The following is an 18,668-nucleotide window of genomic DNA, read 5'->3' as shown; positions in this document are numbered from 1 at the left end:
TACAATCCCGGTTCACTGCCAAATCACTTCCTCAGGAGTGCAAACAGCCTGGCTGCTGACTGTACTGGCACACCCGGGATAATTAAATACTTGATATCATCCCATACTTTCAGACCACTCCATGGTCCACAGAATAAAGTCAAAGTCAGTAAACTTTACAAGAGATGTGATGGGGACTAAATGGCAACTTTTTAGTGCATACCCAGACTTCAAAAGTTACAAATGTAAGAAATCCCACGTTCATATCATGTTAAATAGATGTTTCTTAAGTCCAAATACATTTAATTTCTAATGAAAATCCCCACAGATGGGGGAAAAAAAAGAATCCAAGCCCCAGCCAAACCACAAAGTCAACCATCCCTCTCTGTCCTAAGGGAAAACATTTCCCATAAGCTCTGTAACCTAGAATGCTGATTTTAATACCACTCTTGAGGATAAAAAATAGCATAAAGCACTTAAATACTCTTGGAAGTCTTCATTTGTACCACTTACCATAAAGTGTAGTACACAGTGTTGTATCAATACTGTTTTCCTTCCATTTTGAACAAAATGAATCCCCAAGCGTCTCTTAAAAGGTTCTCAATGTGCTCAATCACTCTCACATGCACATCAGTTTCAAAGCTGCCATTCCATGTGCCAATTTCATGTATTGATCTAACACTTCATGCAGCCTACTCTGCATTTACCTCAATTTTCAGTCCTTGCAATAACTCCTGGAAACTGAGTGAAAAATAAGTCTGCTAAGGCTTTAGAGCACACAGCCTAAGATCCAATATTTAAATTCACATGGCAATAGGACCAAAAGCCCTTGCAATCTCTCTTCATTTTGGTAGAGCCACCTTCAGATGCTGATGCTCCTGAGCACAACTGAAAGTGACAACGGCAGCTGTTATTTTTCTCAAACCACACCATGAAGGAAGAAAGTCCTTCCATGTTCCCCATCTTCTCTGTAGTTCTCCAAAACACATTAGTATGCAGTGTAAGTATTGATCCTGCAAGGTTTGTGAAATTCATGTTACTTCAGGCAACAGAGGAGGGTGGGAAAAGCAACGCAGAAAACAAGGCAATGATCACTATTTCCTTCTTACTCCCTTCAAACCTCAGAATTAAGAATCCCTAAGAAACCCAACTCATTAAGTGTTCCATTCACACCAAAAATCCCCATAAAAATCTGCTTGCCAAGCTGTGAATAACTGTACATAATACACTCCTCAAAGAAGCCTGTAGTCAGGTGATGGGAACCTGTACTCTCAGAGGTGGTTTTCTACTCCACAAGAAAAAAAAGAAGTCAAAATGCCACATTGATACTGGCACATATAGAATATGTTAATTTCCATACAACTTATTTTATATCTCAATAGCAATACAAAAACATTGGAAAAATTTCACCCCTGCTGAAAACACTGTTAAGCACTTCTTGTATATCTGCAGTATTTATCCTGCCAGTAAAGAAATTGCCTTTGCTAAGGAGTTTTAGATCTATGTACAAGTCATGATAATCAAGTTACTGGAATTGAAAACTCTTTTCTAGCAGTAAATGCAAAAAGACAATTGAGTTTCCAAGCAACGATTCTGCTAACTGAGACTCACAGATGCTGAGCAGGAAGGCTGAGAAATTGCAAGATACAACATATGTTAACAGAAAGCCCCTACTTCAGCAACCATAAACTATATTTGCTTTTTCAAAGGTAAAGCAGAGTTGGGGCTTTATTTTATACACCACTCAATTACTTGTTTGTTTGGAGTTGGTTTGGTTTTATCTTTAAGAGGTTTGCTTTAGTGCACTGCAGTGCCAGACTGACACGCTCCCAAATCAGTGTCCTTTCCTGTTTGTGGGACAGCCTTGCTCTGGACAAAACTAACACTTAACTCCCTGACATGGCCTACCTTGCCAAAGGACCACAGCTAAATGGGATGGTGGGCTCCAGCATCCAAACCAAGCTTTTCTAGTGTACTTATGGAATGCATGATGTCTGAGATGCAGCTCTCTGAGGTCTTTTAAACTCTTCTTTTCCACTTGACCTGAGAACAATGCATGACCTGACTCCCCAGCTCCGTTCCATCACCTCAGCTGCTCCATTCACCTGCTCCTGTGAGGCTGCAGGCTGTCTCCTGCAGAAGCAGCTCACCTCCAAAAGCTCCAAGTTATCCACAGCTCCTATGTGAAACATCCCACCTATTGTAATCCTCCTGTATGGTCAGTGTTACATCCAAGCACTGTGCACAACTGTTCCCCCTTAGGCAGCTTGAGAGCCTCTCATAACATACACTCTCTTTCTACAGTGTAGGTACTACAAAAATAGGAAATAAAACCCCAATCAAATCAGTCACAAATGCTTCCTTCACTTATTTCAAATAAAAGCCATAAGAGATCTACCTTTATCTCTTAAAAATACAAAAAAAACCTACAAAAACAAACAAGCAAAACTCAAAACCAAGAAAACAACTCCTTCTCCCCTCACATTTTACACTTTTTTAATGGATCTAGAAGTGGAAGTCGTAACAGAACAGAAATGCAATGCAAAAGAAAGACCTTAAATCAGATCTCCCAACAGGAGCTGTGCAGACACATATATGTCCAGACCTTACCTCTGGGGATTACATCTTCACACCTCAGTTTTGCCCAAGATAAACTCTTCCTCAAAAAATCAATAGGAGACTACAATGCAGAGACTTAGACAATAACCCTACAAAATATTCACTGTAAGTAGGGTGGAACTAGGGTTAATTTTTGCTTCGTTTTCTTCCCCACACTTCCACCTTTTCCTATTTTAGAGAGGAAAAACACCTTGACAGGATAAAATAATTGCAACCCCCTCCAAGGTTCAGGTTTTCTCTCTGTTTTGGAATAAAAGCGCTAGCTTAAGGCCAGACTGAAAAGCAGAGGGAAAGAAAATAAATAACATACCTCTGCTCACAGCACAGCAAACAGAATTTGAATTCTCCGCCTTTGAAACCATGAAGTAACTATAAATCCTGCTGGGAGAAGGCCATTTGCTGACAGAGATTGTAGACAGTGGGTGTTAAATTACTTACTGTCCATTGCCATGAATACAAATATATTGAGAATTACATTCCACAAAATAATAAACCACTAAAAGAACAGTTCAAACTGACTCCCTGGGAAACGATGCGAACTAGCCAACACAACACTTCACAGATCTGAGCTGTTTCCAGGGGATGTTTGCCCAGCATGTCTTACACATTACATTAACCTACAGCTAATGTGAAACTCATTTTCACAAACATCATATTTAGATAAGCAAGTTAAAAAGAAAAACCAAACTACAAATACACAGAGGATCCCTTGCAAATAAGCAGGTAATAGCTGTTAATTATTCATGGTGTGAAATTAGGAAATGGAATCCCAAATCTGTTCTTATGCACATACACAAAACTCTAAAACCCAATCCTCTTCTACACATAGAGGGCATAGACAGCATATCAAATTTTTCCACCATTTGCTTGTCATATGAGAACTTGGTTTTTCCCAAATGGTTTCCACTGTGATGATCCACCTTCAGGCTCCCACTTATTCCAATACCACAGCAGCATTCCAAGTCCACAGCACCGCCCTAACCAAAACAACACATTCAAGTGCCTCAACCAGACAATTGTATGGATAAACTGCCATTGCCTCTTGTGGATAAAAGTGCTGCAGCTGGGTGGGGATCAATTGTAATGCACAGGTGTAACCCCTCACAGAGCAAGCTACATGTGAAGAGTGACAGTAACAGAACATCCATCAAAGGCAGGGTTGTTTTATTTTTGAAAGGAGTAGGAGGAGAAGAGAAGGCACTTAGGGAAAGCATTTGATTTTATAAACACATGCTGGTTATTCCTGCAATGTCCTTCAGTAAGAGATCACCAACAAGAACCTCTTTTCTGTGACAGTGGCAGTGCCTGATGTCTCCCTGGTTACACTGTACAGTGTCTCTCATTATTGTTTCAGCACATCTTAACTTTCTGCCCCTATAGAGATAGAGAAATCTTTACAGAAACTGGTCACATATTTCTGCAATATCATTTTTTAATCTTGCACCCAATAAATATTTGTTTTTGTTAGTGCCGCTAGCCGAGTGGCATTTGATAAACAATGAATACTGCAGCAGAGTTTTCTCATCAATCAAGCTATATAAAAGGCAAATCCAGCAATTTAATCTCCTGTTGCTGCAAGCTGTCTAAACACAGTGCTTTTTAACAAGACAGTTTTGTTCCAAGAGTACACACTCCATCCAAGTTTTGTCATTAATTTGAAAAACTACATGCATGATTCCCAACCCCTGGGAAACACAATGCTATCTTACAACTATCCTTCAGAACTGAATTTCTTCTAAACAGAGTTGAAATGATCCCTAACACAATAGTTGTCAAAGCAGGAAAATAAAATTTAAAATCCATCAAATGATTTCTTAAATGGTTCCTGATTTCTTAAAGGTTTTCTTTGTTGGGTGATTTTGTTTTGAGAAATGTCCAGACACTAATTTCAAATTTAAACAGAGGTCAAACAACTCAAAACTAATTCCTAAGTTACACCTATTACAAAAGGGTTTTTTTTCAAAACAAAACAAAAAACATGCATTTTTTTCCTCTGCTTTTCTAAAGCAGAAGGGAACTCAAAGTATTGGAGCCACTTACAGATTATTTTTAATCACAGAGGGTCAGGAGTCTCTTCAATGTCTTTCAGTGACAAGTGCATTTGCTACTGACACGGGACTGCTCTATTCAAACAGTGTGCAAACTGTTGTGATGTATCCCAACGGACAGAGATGCTCCTGGGTCTAGAGCAGGAAAGTCAGCCCAGAGCAGATGGGGAAAAAAAGGCCATTAGAGAAATCTGGAGTAGCCTTCCAAGGAGCAAAGGGGGCAAAGACCCAGCCTAACTCAACCTAAAATAGTCCCAGTTTATTGCAAGGATTATATTCCACAGCTGCTGAAATGCAGCAGCCCCTGCAGTCCAAAAAGATATTTCTCTCCCCAGATTATATCACAAACTCACTAGGCCTTCAGACGAAGAAATTTCATAAACTGACCAGTTTTTTCAATTTGTCTCAAGCTCAAGTTGATGTTTACTGCAGTGTCATCATCCTCTTGGTAAAGAGAGCTGGTGATGACCAAAAGAGGACCAAACAGCTGCTCAGTACTGACAGGTTCTGCTGGATTCAAACTCATGATCTACTGTGGAAGTCTCTCTACTATTTTAGTAATCCTTCAATCATCCCCATGTGCCTATTTCTTTATCTCCCATCCCCTGCAGTAAAGAGAAGTTAGGAAAGGACAACCAAAACTTTCCTCTGGGAAAGTTTCCTTTGAAGTTATACATCATTCATGCATTATGTAGAAATCCCTTTTATTTTGATTTGTAAAAGTTAAAATCTCTCCTGACCTGAAAATGGGAATCCAAGACCTTCTGAATTTTTCATCATGGAAATACACTGTAACAAATTAACTTTTTAATCCATTTCCATTTTCAAACAAATTTTAAAATGTCAAGTATTTCACACTAAATGTACTGCCATGCAGAACAGTTCTATCCAAGAATGACAGAGTGTCTTTCAGAATGATTCAAAATAAACAATCAATTAGTGAGAATGGAATCATTTCCTGAGGTGTTAACTAACTGGAGAGTGAATGTATAAGTTGAATTTCCATTTAGCAAAACAGAAAAGATTAATTTCAAACTTCAAATTTATTTGCCCCTTCTTGGAGAGGCAGAAAGAAATTAAAGTGGAAAAAAAGTCCCATGCATAAAAAAGAAATTTTTTCAAACACTTCCGTTCATAACAGCAGAAGATCAAGTGGCTATTTTGACTTAATTTTCACTGTCATTCAGGGTAGGGATGCAGAACAAGTTTAAGAATGCAGTCAGAGAGGAAGGAAAAGAAGCCCATAACAAACAGAGAAAAGCCCTTTTAACCCTCATCCCTATCTCATTTGTAAATCAAAAAGGGAAGAATGAAAGCACAAAAGATGGTCTCTAAGCAGCCAAGTGAAGTAGGATTGTGCTGTGCTACCTGGGACAAAATTGCTTGTCTATCATTGGGAATATTCTCCATGATGACAGGCCAATCCCAGGTAATCTCATTTAGGGTCCACATAAACACTTAGTTCTCACAGCTGCCTTTTATTTCTTGCACTGAAACAACCCAGAAGAAGAGACACCCTAGGTGAAAGAAAACATAGGAATTACTGCCCTAGGAGATAAGACTTCAAAATCTGCTACCATCCCAGGACCCATGTGCATATCCTCAATGGGACAGAACTCACCACCATCAGTCAGTGCTGCAGAAGTCACCTCTCTGAGAGAGCCCCAACACAGGAATGAACACCAACCTGAGAATTTTGAATCCTGCTTGTAATCCAGGTCTCTTTTCCTTACTGTACACAGGCAACATATCAACCAGCTCACAATGTGACAATGCATCTTGATCTGGTCAGGCATCTGAAATAGTGATGATTTTGTATCCTTAAATTTGCTGGAATAGTCATACACATTGCCAAGAGCTAGACAGGTTTGACTATATAACTTAAGAGAAAGTAACATCTGACTATCTCAAAGCAGTATTTTCAAGGTGTGGTTACCCCTCCCCCTTGATTCAAAATAAAGGTTACAATCATAAGCCTCTGTAAACCTTATTTCATAGTGAATGCAAAAAACTAGGTTAAGGCATTATTAAGCTTGTACAGATAGGCTCAGAAACACCCCATGAGAAAGAGAGCTGAACACAAAAAAAAGTCCATTCTTTTTCATTGTCTGGTCTGATGACCCATTCTCTACATAAAAGCATAATTCTTTTAAACAAGCAAACTAAAAATTATATAATAGAACATAATTATGAACCTGAGGACTACCCTAAAGAACATTCAAAAGGGCAGAATTTGACAATGCATTTGCCCTTTAGCACCTTGAAATCCATGCAGCACAAAACTCATTTCACATTAGTATTACATAGTGCCTTTTTCATATAGGCGACATAAAGAACAGAATGAGAGAGACCCCGGTATTCCTGACATGAATTGGCCAGCTAAAACCTCAGAAATACCTTTACCAATGTAAACAAGCTTTTAAGAATTTAATTAAAGTAGCACACAGTTCAACAAGTACTGGGTCTCATATTCAAGGATGAGATTTCCCTCAAAACACTAAAGAAAATTTCAACGCGGACTAGCAATGCCAACTGTCCCATCCTTACAGACTGAGTACGATGAACAAAAGTTTGTAATTGAAACCCACCTGAAGTTAATGCTGGACTTTCTTTACAAGGTAAAATGTTTCACTAAGTAACATCCAGGCCCCTCTGTGCCAGAGGCTGGCATAGCTTTAAGGCAAACACTAAATAAGCCTCCATAACTCCAGGCTTAGCAAACTATTTCTTTTCTCAAGGGAGCAGGTCAGAAGTCTCTTTGCCCTCTAACAGCAGCAACAACCCAAAAGTGCACTACCTACCAGTTCCTGCTACCAGCCCTCCTCACACTGCTGTGTTTGCCAGACAAGGAGGTTTAAATCATGTTAATTAGCAGCAGCTGCTCACAGTAAAGGCAATACTGAGCCATTTCAAAGGAGCACTGAAGTCTTTGGGTGTATCCAGTGATGGGCTCCAGTACACCAATTCTGCTCTAAAGGGCCCCACATGCAGCTCATCCTGGCATCAGAAGACTCAAGCAATGGCAAACCAAGTTTAGGAAACAGCCCATGCTAATGGCACAACTGTCCTCAACAGAACATTGGCATTTTATTAAAAAGGAGGACACAGCTCTAATGCTCTACTCTCCCTTACCTTTTTTCATACAAACAGCAGGTCAGAAAAGAAACCCTGCTTCAGGGACAGGCTGTAGACATGCAAAAAGAGGAATCAGAATGCAACATGGGGGTCCAGTTTGTTATCTTACCTATCAGCATCATGTTATCTACCTATCATCACCAACAACTCACATTCCCAAAGTGATAGCTGTAAATGCGATTAACACTCTTTCCCTTCCCTCATGAGAAATATCTCTGCCTTTTTTCAATTTCACAGAGAAATTTTTAAGTTCTGGATATGCATCATTTAATTTATCCACCTGATCCTTCCTTGGCCAAGAAATAATGCTCTTCATCATAAATAGCTTCATAATGTAAATTCTAGTAGACATGGTGCAATTCTGAAGCCTTCTTTAATGGAGTTACTCACTGCAGGTCCCCTAGGGAGTGGCAGCCCTACCAGGAGACAGCTGTGATCTCTATTCCCTGTCACTAGGCAGGATATTAATCCTGTACCAGTAAGTATTTCAGGGGACTTTGCCAGCTAAATAGATTTTGAGCTCCCCGTGCACTTGGGAGGGATTCACACCTACTCTTATCTTTTTTCCTCAGAGCTGCAAATGGCACCAAACACAAACAGGAACAGGATTAGGCAGCAGCTGAGCACAGATTTTGTAGTTGAGGGAAATGAGTCCTATTAGGCAAATGTGAAACTACAAACTGAGTTGCACAGGAGTCAATTTGCACTTGACAAAATGAACTCTGTGGAGAGCACAAACCCAAGTACCTGGATGGGCTAAACCACAGCATATTGGTAAACAGAAAAAATACCTAATATCAATGCCAGTGTGCCTCAGATCTGACCAACAATATTATATATTCTCTAGGACTGGAGAAATTATGAACAAATCTAAGGGACAAATATAGGCCAACCTCATTAGAAAGCAAGGTAACTTGCACTCAAATGCTTGAGTTTTAGCACCTGTGACCTGCTGAGCAAAGGAAACTGCTGGAAGATTTAAATAAAAGCCCTTCATACAGTATAATTTAGAATTCTGGCCTACATTGTCAAATTCACTGCATTTATATACCTTAGGTAAAAATATCCAAGCTAATATAAGGTAAAAATGAAAAATGGTGTTAGTTCTTGTGTTGCTTGACCAGGTAGGAAATGTAAATAATTGTGACAATTTGGGAGATTACTAGTTCAAAGTCCTGTATAAATCAGAACTATTAAGTAGTTTCATTATCAGTACAGAGACTTTTGTTTTCCCCTTTGTTGCGATCCTTCATCTTGAATTGTCACTACCCAGCACTCATCTCCCTATCACAATCTGCAGCAGCCAAGTGATAAGGTTCCTTGTTTACCTTCAAGAATGCCAATTGTTCTTCTGTCAGTTCTCAGGTTTTATCACTGGTTCAGTGCAAGTGAAATTGAGTTCTGGGAGGAGGGAACCTGCCTTATGTGAGAACAGTTAGATGCAAGGACAGAGTATTTTTGTGACTGAGAAGTCAGCTGTGAAGCCAGCACTCACTATCCATTGGAGTCAGCTGTGAGCATGGAGGAAAACCTGATGACATGATGATGGACAGTCTGATTGCAAATTTCCTGTGCACAGAGGGCTGTGAATATGTTCAGTGATTCTCAGACTCTGCCTGTATCCCACACATGCTCTGCAGAGTAGTAACAGTAAAACACACATTACTTTTCAAGCCACCTTGCTCTCTGCAGGAAAACAAGCAGTTCAAGATTTCTTATAGGTTCTCAATAGGTAGGTTGGTTTGTTTGTTTAAAATATTTGAAACCAGAAATTTTCATCTGTAGCTTTGAAGTTTTGTATGGAGTTAGTTCAGTGGGTGATTTTACCATTGGAAGGATAAATGCACTCAGGTATGACTAGAGGTCTGACTATAAAGCAATGTTAAGAAATTAAAGCAGCTGTGGGTATGGAAGAAAAAGGTAATACAAATAAATGAAGAAGTCCATAATCCCAGGGAAAGAAAAGGCACCAATACGTGAAGGAGGATGATTCTCAGATTTATATTTTAATCCCAGTTTTTGCAGATGACCTCCATAAACCAGGAAGAAAAAACCTAAAAAACCATAAACAGGAAGACATATTTCCTGAAACACAAAATGAAGATACTGAATACCTAAAAAAATCTCCCTAGTTTTTCAAATGCTTGAATAAAATTGGAAACCAAGAATTAACAGAAATAAAATAATATCTGTTCCAAATGCAGTAGTCCCATAAGCTTTAAGGGAGCTCAGCCCTGAGATAATTCTATTTCACTTTCTCCTTATTAGGGAACAAAATTAAGTTATGATACAACTTTTCTTGCCCCCAATACCCAAGACATTTCATCTGTTCCAGAAAGCTAATAATTCTTTATCTTAACTGCAGGCCTATGAGACTCATATTGCTACAGTTAAACACAGCTCACCATCCCGTGTCAGTGCAATGGTAGGGATGAAAGCACCAGAGCTGAAGAGCTTGTACTACAGGTGGGATCACTAAATCAGTGGCACTCACCATCACATGCTGCTGCACCAAACAAAGGCTGAGTCCTCCCAGTGTACTTAGGGGGCCTGTGAAATTGGGATCGCTGCTCCTGTCTGCTGAAGCATTTATTACCCTTGCACTTCTCACATCTTACAGGTGGATTTATTCTACCCTCATCCCTCAGAGGGAAAACTGAGACACCAAGCAGAGTAAATCAGTCCCTAAAGGGGACAGAGGCGCTTGGTGGCTTGAGTTGGGATCCAGGTTAATTCCTTAACCTGCAAACAAAAGCTTCCAGCTGTTCTAATTATGTCTGTGGACCCAAACCCACACTAGGGAACCCACTCAAGAACCCTGATGGAGCACAATGTCCATTCAAGGTGCACATGCAGTGATTCAGTTTAAGCAACATGAATATATCAATGTCAGTGATAAGATGGGAACTGTGGGACAAGACCTGCAACCTTGGTCCTCATTTAAAGAGCAGCTGTATCAGAAGCAAATCCCTCTTGTCAGCATTTCCATATATTATACCCTGATAACAGGAAATTAATACTCTTCAAGATGGAGTCAGTAGGCTGCAATTAGCTAGAGAACTATTGTCACACTAATTCTTAAAATCAGTGACACAGGATATTTGCTAAGTGGGAAGAGAAGATGCTGAGCTAAATGAGGCCTCAGAGCAGTGCTTCCATTGCACTTCTTTGTTGTCATTATAGCGCAAGGGTTCTATTATCATTACATTCCAAAGCCAAGGTTCCATATTGCTAGAGTTTCATACCTCCTTGATGTTTCTTGTAGGCAGCTCCTCTAGGCACTGACTCTTCCCTGTCCTTACAGCAGCCAACTGACTCCAGTTCCCCTCAACCAACCAATCTACTCTTTTATAACACTCTTCTTATTGGCTTCAAGTGTGGTCTGTTAAAATCAGGCCTGCTCCTAATCTTTAATAATTAACTCAGCTGCAAATCTTTAGGGAATAAGATTACTTTAAACTATTCCCCTACACTTCTTGAAATCGTTAAGGACAGGGGGAAGGAGAGTCTTGCCAGAAAAACATGTTTTGTTCAAACAAACTGTAATGTGTGCAAGGACAGCACAAGATTTCCTCTGAAACGTGATTGACTCAGCCAAGCCTCTGCAGAAAGCTTTGCCAGCATCTTAAACCCAAAATTGATGCCCTCGTTTGATTTCCTTGTAATTAAAGCTTCCACATCTGCTATCATTTGGCCTTCCCTCTTTTCTGCATGACATCAAGGTAAACAACTAAGTAATTATTACAGCTGCTCTCACAGACATCTAAAGCACTTAGCTCGGGTAACAGATTTTGTTAAAATTATTGGACTGGAGCTGTCATCTGCTACGATATTGCAAAAAATCCATGTCTCCCTTACATGCAACATATAATAAAAGAACTCAGTAAAAGCCTGCAATACACACTACTAAAACAAATCTTTCTTTTCTACACATTCAGAACCTGGTTGTCAAATTAATAGAATCTAAAAGAGCACCTGACATGCTATGCAAAACTTGAGCCATTCTCAGTTTAGAAACAATTTTGATTTTTTGCTGAGACTTGGAGATTTGGGTTTTCATTGTATTATTATGGTAGCTAAAATGCAATCTGTATAATTACTTGACATTTCTTCTCTTCCTGCTGCTTATTCTCTTCACCTGAAATCACAATCTTGTGCCATACTCATAGCCTCTGAATTCTCAAATACTGAATCTCACCCCCATACAAATCTATTTGACAACTAAAAAAAATGAAGGGAGGGGAGACACAATAAAATAACAGCATCTGGAGAATTGCAGCTCAGCAATATACTTTTCAAAGTTTACCAGCAGGAGTCAGTCACTCTGTCAGGAAGTTCCCATCTGTGTTCATGTCTGAGATGTTTAATGGGATTGCCTCACAGCTACTGTGGAAGAAGCCTTAGATGAAGGTACATCAAACAAGCCATAACTAAAATTCAGACTGGAAAAATTCATTACATAGGTTTAACAAAAGGAATGTGCTGGTTTTGCATTGAACCTATATTGAAAGTTTTTTAATTTAAAAAAAAAATTCCTCAAATAGAACATAATAATCTCCCTCTTCTGCCTAACAACAGCAAGAAGAACCCTGTATGAATGCAGGCTTCATTTGGTATTGCAATAGCAGTGTGTGAGCTGTTCCAAGAGCTGTATCCATACTGGTAAGTGCCTTTTCCTTTTGTGAGCATAAATAACATACTTTTTTTAGAAGAAAGGGAAGAATAAAGTGTATCATAACAATTTCCACCAGAGTAAAATTTATCAGCTGGACTAGGGAGAGGGATTAACTGACTGGAGAGCTACAGATAAACATCTTCTGAACTGCACATAGTGCCAAGAAAGTATGAGAGTAATACTGTACTCTGAGATAGGGAAGAAAAAACTCCACCAAAGCCATTATAGCTATTGCAATGATTCAATAATATTTGGTGTATGCAGTTCAATTATCCCACTGCCAGAGTGTGACTAATTTCATTCTCACAAAACCTAAGTAATTAAACTTGTAAAACTGAGATAGAGCAATTTTAAAATTAACCAAAAAATCCAATTTATTTGGTGTGAATCTCCACCTGAAGAAACAATAAAGCTGCTTTTGTTTGCCATAGTGACATTCTTTGGACTCGATCACTGCCTTTCAGACTGGTTTACCAAGTTTTGGCATATGGTCCACCCCTAGTGCCAACAAAGGCTCCCTTCCACGACTCCTCCTTCCTCATTAATTAAAATCCAGAGCTGAGGAATAAATGGGATGTGGGAACCTTCAGAAGTGAGTGAAGTTCAGTGGCTCCCAAGACAAAGTCACTGAACCACAGTATCCTTACCTGCTGTAAGCCCTGCTGCCAGCTGCAAGGGCTGAAGTCCCTGGAGCTGTCACGGGGCTGCAGAAGGGTGGGCACCTGCAGCCACATCATGGCAGGGGGTGCACAAACATGGGAAGACACCAGACTGCATCTGCAGCTTGGAAGTAACTTGTAGGTGGTGCTGTAAGCCCAAGAACAGCATCAGAAAAATAAACAGTTTATTTTGTGTAAGAGAGGATGTAATTACATAACTTCCAAGGAAGGGCTTTCAGTAGCAAGGGTGCACCTTCTCTAATGTGCATCTTCCACTGCACAAATTCTAGAAGCCCGGATTATAAAACTTTAGAGTGTAACACAAACACAAAGGTAATTGTATAGACCTTCCTCAAGGCAAAGGATGATAAATGACCCAGCAAAGCCTTTCATTGTTGCAGAATACTACACACACTCCAACCAAAAAAAAAAAATCTACGGAGATTAAAATTCTGAAAGAAACATAGAGCTCAGGAAAAGGAACCTTAATGAGCTACATCACTACAGGCAGTCTTTGTACCTATGATTAATTTGATGTTTCCTCTCACATTTATTTTAGGAAGGGGAAAAATGACTGCAACTAATTTTCTAAAAGGTGAACACCAAAGCTTTTAAGTGATGCTATCTCAGAGCCAAAATTTCTAACAGAGTGTATATGTACACAGGTGAACAATTAGTAATAAGCTTTATAGTAAGACTGATATTTTTAAAAAATAGTTAGCAATTGTCTTGATTTTTGAATAACCAATTCAACATCCTTGCCAGGAGCTGTTTCCTGAGGGCTGGGGCTTTCTTCCCTGGTTTATGGATCCTGGCAGCAAGTCAAACTGAAACTTGGAGTGAAGTACAAATTTCAGAAACCTCAACAAAAATACAGGGAAAACCAATAGTCCCAATTTCAGGGCCTCTTCTGTATTGTCCTGTGCTACACTGAGCTTGTAAAGTAACAGGCAGTGAACAAAATTACATTCTCAGCTGCATTTGATTTGCCTTTGCAAAGACATCATCTCCTACAATAGAAAAAAGATGAAGCGGGCCCAAGGATCTGACAGGCAAGCGAAGGAGGAATTACTTTCATTGTGATGAACTGAGTCTCTGGTGATAACAAAAACATCAGCTCAGTTGAAAATGTGGTGTGTAGTGCAAACTCACTCTTGTGATGCTAGTTAGACATTGATGCAATTGTGTTGCCTCCAGGTTTCAGAGCTTAGGCCCTCAATGTGCCCTGCATTACACAAACACAGCAATTCAAACCCAGCAGTTAATGGATCCTGGTGCTCCTACCATTGTGTCTTTAGCATGGATGGGAGTCACAGCAGCTGCAAAACCCTGGAGTAGGGAGAGCAGGAAGGAAATTCTGGCCCAGACACAGCCACAGACATCTTTAGGAGATGGCTGTGCTTCCAACTCTGCATTTGGTCGCTATATCCCAAGGAGGACAGAGAACTTGACAAAAGTCTTCACTAAATATAAATAATAAATACAAAGCTACCTGGTTCTCTAAGTCTCTCCCCTGCATTCAGTCTGGTTTGTTAAAACTCTTCTTTTGTTTTTTTATTTAGCTAATTGATGGAGATTCCAACAGCATCAGAATTTTTAAAGCTTCTTCTCCTTCAGATTTCCTACATCATCCAATAGAAATTTCCACTCCAGACTGAATTTTACTAGAATGGGATCTGAAATTCAACATTTTGCTGTGAGAATTTAGGCTTGGCTCAAGTGAACATATCTGAAAAACACATAATGCCTACAGCTAACCCGAACATTCACAGTTCCTTTCAAATGGCCTTTCTTAGCAGCAAGGAGAGTTCCCTTTTACCAGTGTACAGCAGTGGTGCACAACCACCCACAGCTCACCTCTAAAGAGAAGCAGCATTATTCCCTCAGAGCTCCAGGGATGATGTTATTAGAGGTCTGACTCCCCCAGCCAGTACACTGCAACCTTAATAAACCATGCATTTGCATCAAGGGATTATGTCCATGAGTGCAGGGGAGTGGACTCATTTAATAGTCTTTCTCTACCACTGACTGCTCTGATCTCTACAGCAATTCTGCTCAGCCAAAAAACAGCCACAGAATGACAAATTGATGCTTTCCTTCCTTCTAAAACAAGTCACCTCTGATTTTATAGCTATATCAGATGTATTTTCCTCACTTGGATTTAAGGAGGACAAGCTGGTTATATTTCTCTCTATTTTTGCCAGAAGCTTTGTATTTTGTGCTGGATGTCTCAGGTCAGGGCTGATCTAATTCTACAAACTATGGTTGATCTGTTTTGCTTTTGCTGAGCAATAGCTCACAAAAGTAATCTCTATGATCCTGACTGCAGCAATTGGGCAGGATTAGACAGTCAAAAGTCTAACATACACAGGCATGTACCTTGGTCTTTAATTCTGTGTGCCTCCATTATCAGATGGTAATGCAGCTAATCCTCCATTTGAATTTTAGATAAATAATTCCTTGCTTCTTTTTTTCTTTGCATAACTAATGTAGTTTTACCCCCTCTACATGAATGAAAATACATTGAGAGCTACTGCTGTGAAAATAAAGCAGTCCCCTTATGCTGGCTGTAGGGTGTCTGATCTGAAGAGCCTCTCTGGACTATCAGCTGGCATTAGCTGGCAACATGCGGTCAGTGGCAGAGGAAACTGCAAACTCTCAGCTGTCATGCCTCCAGAGGGGCTCTCACTTCCCACCCAGCTCCTCAGGGCACGCTGGTGTATGCAGGCAGGGTACTTGGTACTGATAATATCTCTGCTGTCCCTATCATACAGATAAACAGCTCCTTTCAGGGTACAGAGACACCACATTAATGGTCCAGAACACATTTTTAAGCCTCTTCCTCTCACAAATTCAAAGTTTTCCATCTCCTCGGTGTAAAGTTGTATTCTGAATTTGTCCTACAATGGAGTTAGGTAGGCACATGTAGAATTTTGGTCTGTAACCATACCTGTACCCAGTAATGTAAAAATCAGTGATTTCCCTTGATCTCTTTGCTTGTGTTAAGTGTCTCAGTACAGGAAAGTGGGACCTTACAGACTTATACCTGTGCAGGTCCTAAAAAAACTTTTGTTTGTATAGTGAGTATTCAGATAGAATGAAGATGCTTTACAAAAATCCATACACCAAAAGTAAATATTGTAAAATAAATTTAAAATTAACTTTGAAGTAATTTTTCTTTTCTTATGTAATCTATATTTTTTTCAGGTTGCTTTGCCTGTTGTCATCTGAAATGTGTGTATTTCCTGGAATTGTTTTCTTTCTTTGGGAGTGGATACACTGATTTTCTCTATATTTATTCATTTATGAGAAGTTTTTCCATAATGGCTGAAGAATTTAACCACACAAATATTTTTGACTCTCAATAGGATTTGTTTTCTAAAATTCTCTAAAGGCTTTTGAAAACTCTAAACCCCCAGACCTAAAATAAGGCTGCTTTGTGTACTACTGTGTTTTTATTTCATGGCTGCTCTACTGAGCTGGCTTACAGGCATGCATATCTGATCAGCACATTTGAAGGAATCCTGGAGAAAACACATAAAATTCTCTGTCTCCTGTAAGGTAATCATAAGCACCAAAACCAGAATGTTTATGTGTCTTATGCTGCCCAGCTCAGATGTAAGTAAGGACAGCAGAATCCAGGAAACTGACTCTGAAAGATCAGCAGAAGCCAAGAGTGAGTGGGAGAAATGTTTCATTGAATAGTTTTAAATCTCCACACATAAATCAGAGGGAGCTCTCTGGAATGGAATATTTGCCCCCTTCAATGTATTCCCTATCACACAGCAGAGCAGCATTTTGGATCATATTCACCCTGCTGAACATTTCAGATTAATAATACAGAGGAGGCAGGTAAGGTGAATCTTAAGAGATCAGAAAAGGCCAAACCATTCATCATTCAGGTTCCCCACATGGCAGAGCTCACCAAGAGCAGCTGTGGTGTCAGTGTACCACAACTGGCGTCAGCAATTTGGTGAAATGGTGGCCATGTGGGGGGGGGGCTGGAAAACCTGGAAGATCTCACATGGAATTATCCACACAGCAGGCCCAGTGTTGAATATGAAGATGCCTTTCATTCCTTTGTATCTCAATTTTTAAAACTGATTGGCAGAGCTCAGCCCAGACCCACTGAATTCTGCCTGACTGCCATATGCAGGTTCATGACTAGGTCTATAAAGACTAAAATTTTTCCCCTCCCGAGACATAGCTGTGGTTTTCCCCAAAAGTAACACCTTGTAGCACAGTCTGTACATGTGTGAATATTTGGAAGTCCCTTATTAGAAAAAACATAGAATGAACTGTTGAAATCACAAATTCAACTCAACAGGGTTAAAATCTAAAAAAATGCATTACAGAAACAGATCTGCTGAAGGATCAGTCATTTGAGCTTAGAAAATCATGACTCAGAAAGCTGCACAGCAATTGCAAATGACTCCCATTGACCCTCACTGTAATGTTTTAGGCAATAGAACAATATGCAAACCTAGAGTAAGCTGGTTTTCAAGAGAAAGATTTTTAAAAGGTTTTTATTCAAGAATTATGCCCCATGTCAGTTCAAATTGCATACAGAGTAGGTGAAAGAAGCAAAGGTAAGTAAAGGCTGCAGCTAAAAAAATTATTTCAGTTTAAGGAGGTTATAATCACAAAGTGAATCACCACAAATACACACTGAATACTTCTATCATTACCTGCCTTCTGGAGTGAATGACTGGGTGATCAGATTAGTAACTTCCTATTAAAATCCAGATTTTCTGTAGGCTAAATAGAACTCAGCATCTCTGAGTAGTCTGGGAAAAAAAATCATCTGGCAGCACCAAAAATAATACAAAGTCTGAAACAGCAACTTGTACTGGTAAGTTTGTTTGGTTGGTTTTTTTAATAAAAACAAACACTTCTTACTCCAGGGCCACAGTTTCTATCTTACATTCTACAGCTTATATGAAATAAAGTTGAATTTTCTTTTTTTCCATCTCTTTTCCTAATTACTGGTAAAAATCGGGCATTCAACTTTGCTTCTGATCTCCCAACTTAAAATACTGAATGGAAACAATCCATTGTTTCCATGGCATTAGTAACAATGAATCTAAGGAAATTATTATGCAGCAAAACCAACAAGTATGGGACTGCAGTGAGCTGCCCCCCTGGCCCTGGCCAGCTAGTCATGATCTAACAGAGAATACAGGGATTGTAAGGTCACTGAAAGACAAGGGAAACACAACTGATATTGATGTAAGGGGAAACAAGCTTAGAGAAGTCTAATTGTCAGTCCAGTCAGTTCAATGAAGAACTATTCAAGTGGGACAGGACCACTGCAGGCCCTCAGTCTCCTTTAAGACACAGAGGTCCCCCATTACCAGTGGCCATGCCTGATTAATCACTTACTCAGGCACTCATCTGCAAATGACCTGAGCTCTGTAACTGACCCCAATGGGACCACCAGGGCTCCCCCAGTGCTGAGCAATTATTCAATGGTCCACTGTGGCATTCAGCTGTCACCCACACACCAAAGAAACCCATTTTACAATACAAAATGCTTTGTGATACTTCCTTTAA

Source organism: Agelaius phoeniceus, chromosome 9 (assembly GCF_051311805.1).
Source record: "Agelaius phoeniceus isolate bAgePho1 chromosome 9, bAgePho1.hap1, whole genome shotgun sequence".
Lineage (NCBI taxonomy): Eukaryota > Metazoa > Chordata > Aves > Passeriformes > Icteridae > Agelaius > Agelaius phoeniceus.
The sequence above is the reverse complement of the archived record's forward strand: the minus strand, read 5'-3'. Positions refer to the sequence as shown.